An 11,107-nucleotide genomic window follows, 5' to 3' on the forward strand; every position below is an offset into this window, starting at 1 on the left:
GTCAGAGTGGCTAAAATGAACAAATCAAGAGACTAGATGCTGGCGAGGATGTGGAGAAACGGGCACCCTCCTACACTGTTGGTGAGAATGTAAACTGGTACTCTGGAAAACAGTGTGGAAGTTCCTGAAAGGATTATCAGTAGAACTCCCCTATGACCCAACAATAGCACTGCTTGGGATTTACCCAAGGGATACAGAAGTGCTGATGCATAGGGTCACATGTACCCCAATATTCACAGCGGCACTTTCTACAATAGCCAAATGATGGAAAGACCGTAAATGTCCATCTCTTGATGAATGGATAAAGAAGATGTGGTTTGTCTGTACAATGGAATAATACATGGCAATGAGAAAGAATGAAATCTGGCCATTTGTAGCAAAGTGGATGGACCTCGAGGGTGTCATGCTAGGTGAAATAAATCAGGCAGAGAAGGATATATACCATATGTTTTCAGTCACAGGTCTAACAGGAGAACCTTAACAGGACCATGTGGAGGGGAAGGGGGGAAAAAGATTAAGGGAGTGGGAGGAAACCAAATCATGAGAGACTCTTGAATACTGAAAACAAACTTAGGGCTGAAGGGGGAGGGGGAAATGGGAAGGGGGTTAATGGTCATGAAGGAGGGCACTTGTGGGGAAGAGCACTGGGTGTTATATGGAAACCAACTTCACAATAAACTATTTAAAAAAAACTCAACTCACAAATAAACAAAGAATCCAATTGAAAAATGGGATGAGGGCCTGAATAGTCATTCTTCCAAATCAGAAATACAGATGGCCAACAGACAAACACAAAGATGCTCATCATTACTTATCATTAGGAAAATGTAAATCAAAACCACAATGAGATATCACCTCACAACTGTCAGAATGGCTAAATCAAAAAACAAGAATTAATGAATGTTGGCAAGATTGTGGAGGATAAGGAACCTTCATGCACTGTTAGTGGAAATGTAAATTGTTGCAACCACTGTTGAAAACAGTATGGAGGTTCCTTAAAAAAATAAAAATAGTAAGATTATGTTTGTCCAGTTGTTTCCTTGTTGGTTTTTTACAATGAAAATTAAAACACTAAGTTGGAAATATATATGCATTCTTGTTCATTGAAGGAGCATTTGCAATACCCATGATATGAAATCAGTCTAAATTTCCATTGATAGATGAATGGATAAGGAAGATGTGATATATATAATGGAATATTAGCCATAGAAAGGATAATATTTTTGCCATTTGTGATAACATGGATGGACATATATGTTATTTTGCTAAATGAAATAATTCACTCTGAAAAAGACTAATACCACAAGATTTCACTCATATGTGTATTCTAAAAAAATCCATACAGAAACAGACAAAATGAAGAATCAGACCTACGGCAAACAAACTGATGGTTGCCATAGTGAAGAATGATGGGGGTACACAAAATTGGTGAAGAGGAGAGGGAGATACAGATTTTTAGTTATGGAATGGATAAGTCATGGGGATAAAATGCACAGCATAGAAAGTACAGTCAGTGATACTGTAATAGTGTTGTATGGTAACAGATGGTAGCTACACTTGTGTGCATACTATAATGTATAGAGAAGTTGAATCACTATTTTGAACACCTCTAATTAATGTAACATTGTGTGTCAACTGTGCTCAAAAATAATTTAGAAAACAAAGATGTTATCTCATGGCAGTGAGAATTATTTTCATGAAGAAGCAGTTTAAAATTTTTAATGTTTATTTATTTTTGAGACAGGAGACAGAACATGAGCAGGGGAGGTGCAGAGAGAGAGAGGGAGAGAGAGAGAGAATCCGAAGCAGGCTTCAGGCTCTGGGCTGTCAGCCCGGAGCCCAACGTGGGGCTCAAACTCACAGACTGCGAACTCTGTTACCTGAGCCAAAGTCATACATGACTTGAGCCAGTCGGACGCTTAACCAACTGAGTCATCCAGGCGCCCCAAAGAAGCAGTTTTAATAAGCTAGTTGGGTATAATAGACTTCATAAAAATATTATTTTATTTTTCAACTAGGATAGTATTGTGCATCTTTGAAAACAGTCATATGAAGGCAAAGTTGTTTTTGATGACTTTGGCTGTTTTGAGATTCACTTTCAGGTGAATAAAAAGTAGGAAACTGGATAAGTTCATGACATATGAATATATTTATTTTTTAGTTTATTACCATGTTGGTTTCCATATAACACCCAGTTGTCTTCTCCACAAGTGCCCCTGTCCATGACTATCACTCTCCTTCCCCGTCCACCCCTCCCTCTTCAGCCTTCAGTTTATTTTCAGTAGTAAAGAGTCTCTCATGATTTGCCTCACTTCCCCTCCCTAAGTCTTCCCCCCCCTTTCTCCTTCTCATGGTCCCCTGTTAGGTTTCTCCTGCTAGACCTATGAGTGAAAATATATGGTACCTGTCCTTCTCTGCCTGACTTATTTCACTTAGCATGACATCCTCGAGGTCCATTCACTTTGCTACAAATGGCCAGATTTCATTCTTTCTCATTGCCATGTAATACTCCATTGTGTATATATGTGTATATGTACACACACACACACACACACACACCCACATATATATATATATATATATATATCTATATATCTATATATATCTATATATATATATCTTCCTGATCCATTCATCAGGTGACGGACATTTAGGCTCTCGCCATGATTTGGCTATTGTAGAAAGTGCCGCTATGAACATTGGGGTACATGTGCCCCTATGCACCAGCACTTCTGTATCCCTTGGGTAGATCCCCAGCAGTGCTATTGCTAGGTTTTAGGGGAGTTCTATTGATAGTTTTTTGAAGAACCTCCACACTGTTTTCCAGAGCAGCTGTGCCAGTTTACATTCTCACCAACAGTGTAGGAGGGTGCTCACTTCTCCACATCCTCGCTAGCATCTAGAGTCTCTTGCTTTGTTCCTTTTAGCCACTCTGACCAGCATAAGGTTATATCTCAGTGTATTGATTTTTATTTCCCTGATGATGAGTGATGCTGAGCATCATTTCAGGTGCCTGTTGCCATCTGGATGTGCTCTTTGGAGAAGTGTCTATTCATGTCTTCTGCCCATTACTTCACTGGACTTTTTGCTTTTCGGGTGTGGAGTTTGGTGAGTTCCTTGTAGATTTTGGATACTAGCCCGCTATCCAATATGCCATCTGCCACTATCTTTTCCCATTCTGTCTGTTGCCTATTTTGTCGATTGTTTCCTTTGCAGTGCATAAGCTTTTATCTTGATGAGGTCCTAACAGTTCATTTTGGTTCTTGATTCCCTTGCCTTTGGGGATGTGTCAGAGCAGGGAAGTGCTGCGGTTAAGGTCAAGGAGGCTGTTTCCTGCTTTCTCCTCTAGGGTTTTTATGGTTTCCTGTCTCACATTCAGGTCCTTCATCCATTTTGAATATATTTAAAAATAGAGTTTAGAAATAGATATTACAGGTGTTCTGTTAAGATAATCATACAAAGGGGCACCTGGGTGGCTCAGTCGGTTAAGCTTCTGGCTTCGGCTCTGGTCATGATCTCACAGTTTGTGGGTTCGAGCCTCATGTCAGGCTCTGTGCTGACAACTACCTCAGAGCCTAGAGCCTGTCTTCAGATTCTGTGCCTCCCTCTCTCTCTGACCCTCCCCTGCTCACGCTGTCTCTTTCTTTCTCTCAAAAATAAATTAAAAAATTAAAAAAAGATAATCATACAGAGGCAGTAATATAAATACAAATCTGAAATTGTCTCTAAGTTAGTCAGCTAATAGGATAGACATAGGAGAGGTAAATTGATTTTAGACTCAGCTAAATTATACTTTTAATAAATCAAAAATATGTAGTTAGAAAATAGAAGGCTTCAAAGTTTGGGGGTAGTGAAAATCAAGTGGAAAGGGGTTAAATATTAATGTTTCCTATCTCAGTTTCACTTATTTCTCCTACTATTCCCCCTTGATTTTTTTATATCTCACAGTACCTTCAAGTCTCAGCATCTAGTAGCTTTGCCACTCTTAATGACTCTTGATTAAGAGGAAAGTTACAATTTTTATCTGTGTTGCATTCCTTTGAACCATATTACTTCAATAAGTGCTTTCTAATTGTCCAGGGTAATTTATGTATGCTATGACAGTGGATTGGTAAGATAATGACAATTTTTGACTAATTGTTAACCTACATTCTTTAAAGTTCCAATGACAAAACGTTTACTTCCCCTGTACAGTGAATTACATTTTGTTTTAATTGAAATTCTTCTGTGCGACAGTCAGATTTTTTAGAATATGCCAACATTATCAGGATCTGGATCTGATATTATCCTAATCTGCAAAATTGATTTACATATTTCAGTTAAAGTTACACGAAAATTTATTCCAAACCATAAACATACTTTAAAAAAAAACCTGCTTAAATTGTGCTTTTATATAATAAATTCTCCACCCCATAAAGTTGGAAGTCTAAACATTGAAGCAATCAAAGTGAGATTGACTATGATGAGAAAATTTGAAAATTTTGTTTATCAGATGAACATATGGGAAAGAGTACAAAAAAAGAGTGGGAAACAAACTATAAGAGATTCTTAATGAGAGAGAACAAACGGGGTTGATGGATGGAGATGGGTGGGAGATGGGCTAGATTGCTGATGGGTATTAAGAAGGGCACTGGTTATGATGAGCCCTGGGTGTTGTATGTAAGTGATGAATCACTGAATTCCACCCTGAAATCAATATTGCACTGTGTGTTAACTAACCTGAATTTAAATAAAAATTAAAAAAGAAAAGTTTGTTTATAATATTAAGAAAATGCATTGTAAGTATATTTACACATTACTGTATAAACTATTATTGCATATCTTTATATCTATAAAATTTCCTTTTGAAAATCTATGACTTTAATTTCTTAGTAACCTTTATTCAAGTAAGATACTTGTATAAAGGTCTCCTCTTTTATGCTTTTTTAAATCTAGAAATTGTCTTTTCTTTGTAGTATTTGAATTTTTTTACGCTGTGATGCAAATTCAAGCTGTTTGTAGCTGGTATACTGGAATAAATGAAATGGAATTTTCAGCCGAGATGTTTGAGGCATTTACCTAAGATAAAGTAAGTGCTTTTTTTATAAGCCTTACTAGAAAAAAAAGACTTTTTTTCTGGTTTTGTGTTAAGGTCAAGCCTGACCTCTATGGGCTGGGCTTCTTCCAAATAATTCAAGTTCTCCATTATTATTTAGTTGAGGTAAGCAATGACTGTTCTTTTATTATTTTTTTAATTTTTTGTATGTCTTTATTTTATTTTGAGAGAGAGAGACAGAGAGTGAGCAGGGCAAGGGCTGAGAGAGAGGGAGACACAGAATCTGAAGCCGGCTCAGGCTCTGAGTTGTCCGTACAGAACCTGACACTGGGCTCGAACCCACGGACTGTGAGATCATGACCTGAGCGAAAGTCAGACGCTCAACTGACAGCCACCCAGGCGCCCCAACAATGACTGTTCTAAACTTCAACTTTAAATGCTTTGTATTTTCAATGATTTATGCCTTCTTTTAGGCTAACTGGGAGGTTTTTCTTTATTTTTTTGGGAAAAGGTCTTTTTTTCTTCATTTTTAAAGTTAATTTATTTATTTTTGGGGGGGAACAAGCTAAACTTTCATTTTATTTTATTTTTTATTTTTTTGTTTATTTTTATTTTTTTAACATATGCAATTATTTTCCATCATTTACACTACAGTAGTTACAATTACACTCCAAACAGAAAAGCAAAGTAAAAAATCAAAACCCCAACTTCTATTTTATGTAATTAGACTTATACAGAAATTAGAAGGTTAAGTAACAACTAGTTAATCACCTAATTTCACAGCTATCTGAAGTGGCAATCGTTATATAGCAGCTTATCTATGATACATTCATAGATTGTGTGTATTGTAGTAATAATTGTACATGATACAATTTATTACTTGCCCATAAGCTAAAACACAGCCTGCTTAGTACCTTTCCTTAAATTCGAAAAGGTCTTTTTGAGTAAATGGTGCACATATAGGGGGAAACTTTACTTGGGGCTTACTTAATGAGGGTTTCTGGAAATATTTCTCTGAGTGTAATGTATAATTTAGGAGCAAGTGTGCCACTGTGTTCTTTTCTCAGGATCATTGTATAATTTTTTCAGGTGAATGCATCTGGAGAATAATAAACATAGTCTTCAGTGTAAGAAAAATAAACCAGAATTCTTAGTCACATAAGTTCTTTCTTTCTTTTTTGTTCCTCCTCCTCCTCCTCCTCCTCCCCCTTCTTGTTCTTCACTTATCACAACAATGGAGGGAAAGACAAAAGATGTGAGGCTGAGCAGAGGCCAAACATGGTGAAGTGCCTTTAGACTAGTCAGCTTTCTACATAAAAAACATTGCTGCTAATTTCCCAACTCACATGTAGGTGCATAAGAAATACTGAACACAGGGATGGGGGCTGTTCAGTAGGTATGTTACAGAAGAGTTTACATAACACACATACCCATCAACCTGGGAGTGAATAAACTACTACAGCTGCGTGAAATCAGATGTATAATGACTTCTATCAAAGTGGTCTGAAATTTTAAGCTTTTCCAACATTGTTTAAGAAAACTATAATATACAAAAGAAACAATTTTATGCATATGGTTTTAATAAAGGACACAGGAAGATAAAGCTGGTTAGTATTTGTGGATATTTCTGTAGCAAGACACATACTTTTAAGAATATTGTATACCATAACTTGGAGCAGATTGGTGGAAAAACGGATTTGTAGCAAATTAGCAAGTTGAGCTTAACTGCTGAGGGCCCCAGTGCCTTTCTTTTTCTGGCTCTCCAATATATTTCATATATTACCAAGACTAAGTACCGCTTTCCTGCTGCATCTCTTTGCTTATTTAGCCAACAGCATTATGGCATTATTCTCTGAATGCATCTTACCCTATTGTTTGTGTTTTTCCATTACTCCCATTTCCTACAAAAAGTTTGTTTCCTGATATATTGCACTCATCTTAACTCATTCTGCTGATGACCACATACCAGTCTGCTACAAAGAACAAATTTAATAGTTTTAAACACTGCAGGACACAGCTCTAGCCCTTTAGGGAAGCAAACAGTTGTTGGTTGCATGCTGTTAGGAGCCGCCCATTCATTATTATATTACATACCATCTTCATGCAAAAGACTACAACTTAATATGGTACAATACAGCTAAGATTAAAGAAATGCAGATGTACCTACCTCATAAACCATTTCCTACTGATTGGATGGAACTCATATATTTTCTAAGAACATAGGACTTGTGAAAGGGTTTAGCAGTCTTGTTTTTTGCACCAACTGAATACCATAGCTACCCTGGATGTAGAAGTTTTAGAATGTATAAATGGAGTGTTCTTCACTTGCAGTGACTGTTGGACTTTTTTCTAAAAGGAGAAGACAAAGAATCATTCTTTTAAAGTATTTGCACCTGATGAGCAAGCAGCTGCTTTGAGTGAAGTATGTAGTGTGCGTGTATGTGTGCACACATGTATGTAGTAGATATAGATGTATGGTGAGAGGTAAAAGGGATAAGCTTTGCATGACTGTTACATTCCTATGAATTTGGGCCTTGTTAAATTTCAGGTGCATGTCACAATATTGTACATTCACTCTTCTTAAAACATACTTGCTTGGGATTGTGCTTAAATATCCATTAATCTCAATGTCTAGACTTGTGTAATTTGGCATAAACATGGGGAAGCACATTCTTTTCCCTGGAAAACACAGCCCTGAAATTGAGCTCTATGGGTGCCAGAGGAGATAATGGCACTGGCTGATCTCACATAGTGTGAAATATATGAGTTACATGGGACCGGTGTAAGGAAAGAGACATATATTACATTTATATCACATAGAAGATAAGAGTTGTTTAATTGCATACTTTTAGATTTTGGACAAAGTGTAACTTTCTTGAAATGTGATCCTGCCCTAATTGATATCAGTGTTCTAAGCTGTTCCATGATAATTCCAGTATTGGGAAGCCAAGTCAGTCTAACATGCACTGGACATAATAATTGAGTTCTGTCCCAGACAGCTATGTGTTTTTGGAGGGCACTTCATTTTTTTTTCCCTTAATTTTTACAGATGTACCATGGGTAAAATAATTTATATTCCAAGAACATTGTTAGCATGAATTGAAGAACTTTAATAAAGTACTCTAAACTCTGTAAGAACAAGTCAGCAATGAGAGTATGGAAGAAAGAATGGAGCACACTGATTAGCTTTGAAATACTGTATGGTTCAAGTTTTCATTCCAATCCTTCAATGAAAGATTTATATATACATAAGAGCACTAGAGGTTACATAGCACCTTTAGCAGTTTTAGGATCCTAATAATGAGTATCTTCATTTTGCAAATGGGGAATATGGGTACCAAAATTGGGGAATGAGATCTAAGAGAGGTTATTTGACAGGGCCTCAAGGAAAACAAGCAACAGAGCCAAATCGAGAGATACTAATTATTAAGTTAATCTCTCTGTCAATCAATAATAAATCAATGGGTGGTGCTTATGTACAGTACTTAATGAACTATAGATAGGCGTATTATCAGAGTGTATAAACTAGTGGAATAAAGGTCTAAGATAGGAATAAGGTTTATTTCTCCAAAACTCGCCACTTAAAACTCTGATTTATTTGGCCCTTTGAAGATGGTTTAAGTCAGCTTTGCATTATAGCTCTCCCAAGTTTTACTCTTCCAGTATTTCCCTATAATTTCTTGATACTGTCTTTTATGACTTGATTTCTATCAGTGCCAAACTCTGATACACTCTATGCATCAAAGTTGTTGATTCCTTCCTGCCTTTGTATCATAGTTAGAAGCTACCCTGCCTAAACCTTGGCTGAAGATGATAGATGGGAAAGAGCAAGACTTCTTTGAGGCCCACTGGCTGTGGAGTAAATAATGGCCTATCTTTAGAGAAAGGTACATTAGTTTATCAATAAAAGGCAAGGTTTGTCCATCATAAGACCATGTGAATGGCCAGATAAACTTTCAAGAAAAACCTAAACAAGAGAGTGTTTCAGAGGAGAGGAAGGAGGAAAATCTTCCCATCCAAACATATGAGGTCATTGTGAATCCTAGTGTGGATAGTCTAGGTTGCTTCTTAGTACCTGAGTTTGAGAAACATTCCCTGGCTCTAATAGATTTTGTCATGTCTAGTATTCTTTCAAATAAAACGTTGGACACAACCCATTTAATTTATGGTAAAAGTCTTACCTTGACTAAAATCACCTAAAGGTTCCAAATGAACAAGTTTTTTGTTTCCTTAAGTAGCTGAATTGCTCACTTTCTCATCTCCACTGGAGTCTGAGCACCAAATAGTTTACAGTAAACAAATTTTCTTCCACTCAAAAATGTTTTAGGGGGCATAATTTAGTAAACCTAATGTGCTTCTAGGAGCTTAACTCCTTGGTATCTGTAAGATGCCTCTAATACTCACTAATCTCTGTAAGACTTCCGACTTCTGTTGTCAGCAGCTGGGCACTAGAACACTGCCTGAGAAATAAAAACCATCAGTGTTCTTAGGTATTATTATTATTATAAAGAAGCAGCATTAGTATTCATACTCATTGATTTAGGCACTAGGACTAAAAGAAAGGTTGGTTAATAAATGGGAAAATGAATGTAAACTATATTGATGGCTGAACTACCACTGAAGCTACAAAAAGGAAAAAAAGAAAAAGAAAGTATTGGCATATTACTACGGGTTATCATTATCTGTACACTAACCCCTGTTGTGAAAACACAGATCTTTAGTGCTAATCCTTAGGCTAGTTTCAACTTTGAAACCTGACCCTAATAACAGTATTGTAATTAAACCTGAAAATTACCCTTAAGCCCCTTAACAAAACCTATGGTCCATAACTTAGGGTTATGGCTTTTCATTCATCATAAGAACAATTAATATAGGCAAAAAAAGCCAAGTACCAGAGAGAATAACAAAAGTAACTGGAGAATTTTACCAAAGCCTGACGTTAAGTCTTTAAAACACCAATACTTCTGTTTAATAAAGTGGAAATCTGATCTTCTCTATTAGTTGTGGTGCTTTCAGGAGCATCACACATTTATGACAGAGAACAGGCTTTGCATTGGTGTTCAATTCCCAATATGAGGACCTTGATTATGGGGTGTTGAATCTGCCTCCTGAATTTTAGATACCTGATATGGGGAATGGTGTTCACAGCCCAGCAAATATTTAAATTGCTATTTAGGGGGAAAAAAAGCAAGGTTGAATAAAAACCTTGGATTTTTTAACCTTGATTTTTCCTAACACCACAGCAGAATTTTGTGTAAATATGTTGCACACATGCATGCTTATAAATGCACAGGCACACAAGCAGCAAACATATCTGATTCCCCTCAATACCACAAAGACCCTATAAAGATAATTAACAGTCCTTCCACGGGAGTGAAATACTCCATGGAAGTCTTTTGAATTCCTCTTACCTGACAAGAAGAATAAAAAGAGTCTCTGGGGGAAGTATATATGTTACACTCAGGTTTTTACAGACTGGGGAGGGAAAATGAAGGAGAGGAAGACTGGCTTGAGTTAATTGCTATCAGATTGATGAGTTCAGTTAGTAAATTAAATAACTTTTAAAGTCCTGAAACATCTATCTGCACACCAAATATTTGATGGAATGCTTTTAAATTGTGAAGCTTTCAATCCACAATGGTGACTTATTTTGAAGATTAAAATGGTTTCCAAAATTGAAATCCGTAAGCCTCATGGGAGATGGAAGGTCCTGGGAATGAAAATAAGAAATTCACAGGTAAGATGAACAACTGTAAATATCTACACAGTAACATCCATTGACAATAATATGAAACCATTAAAATTATGTTTTTTTAATAGTTTATTGTCAAATTGGTTTCCATATAACACCCAGTGCTCTTCCCCACAGGTGCCCTCCTCCATTGCCACCACCACCCTCCCACTTTCCACCTCCCCCTTCAGCCCTCAGTTCCTTTTGAGTATTCAATAGTCTCTCATGATTTGTGTCCCTCTCTCTCCCCAACTCTCTTTCCCCTTCCCCTCCTGCTTAGCAAGACACCATGGAGATCCATCACATTAACAAAAGAAAAGATAAAAACCATATGATCCTGT

General features: G+C 36.8%; 1 protein-coding gene across 1 annotated transcript in view; it reads right to left on the reverse strand.

The window, feature by feature from the left end:
- Positions 1-10,674: 10,674 nt before the first annotated feature.
- Positions 10,675-11,107, reverse strand: part of ZDHHC15 (zinc finger DHHC-type containing 15) — a 182,161-nt gene continuing 181,728 nt past the window's right edge. The window contains exon 12 of the mRNA XM_029930895.1: positions 10,675-10,745. The gene's annotated coding sequence lies outside the window, so the exon portion shown is untranslated. The remainder of the gene's footprint in view (positions 10,746-11,107) is intronic.

This window comes from Suricata suricatta, chromosome X, assembly GCF_006229205.1.
Source record: "Suricata suricatta isolate VVHF042 chromosome X, meerkat_22Aug2017_6uvM2_HiC, whole genome shotgun sequence".
Classification (NCBI taxonomy): Eukaryota; Metazoa; Chordata; class Mammalia; order Carnivora; family Herpestidae; genus Suricata; species Suricata suricatta.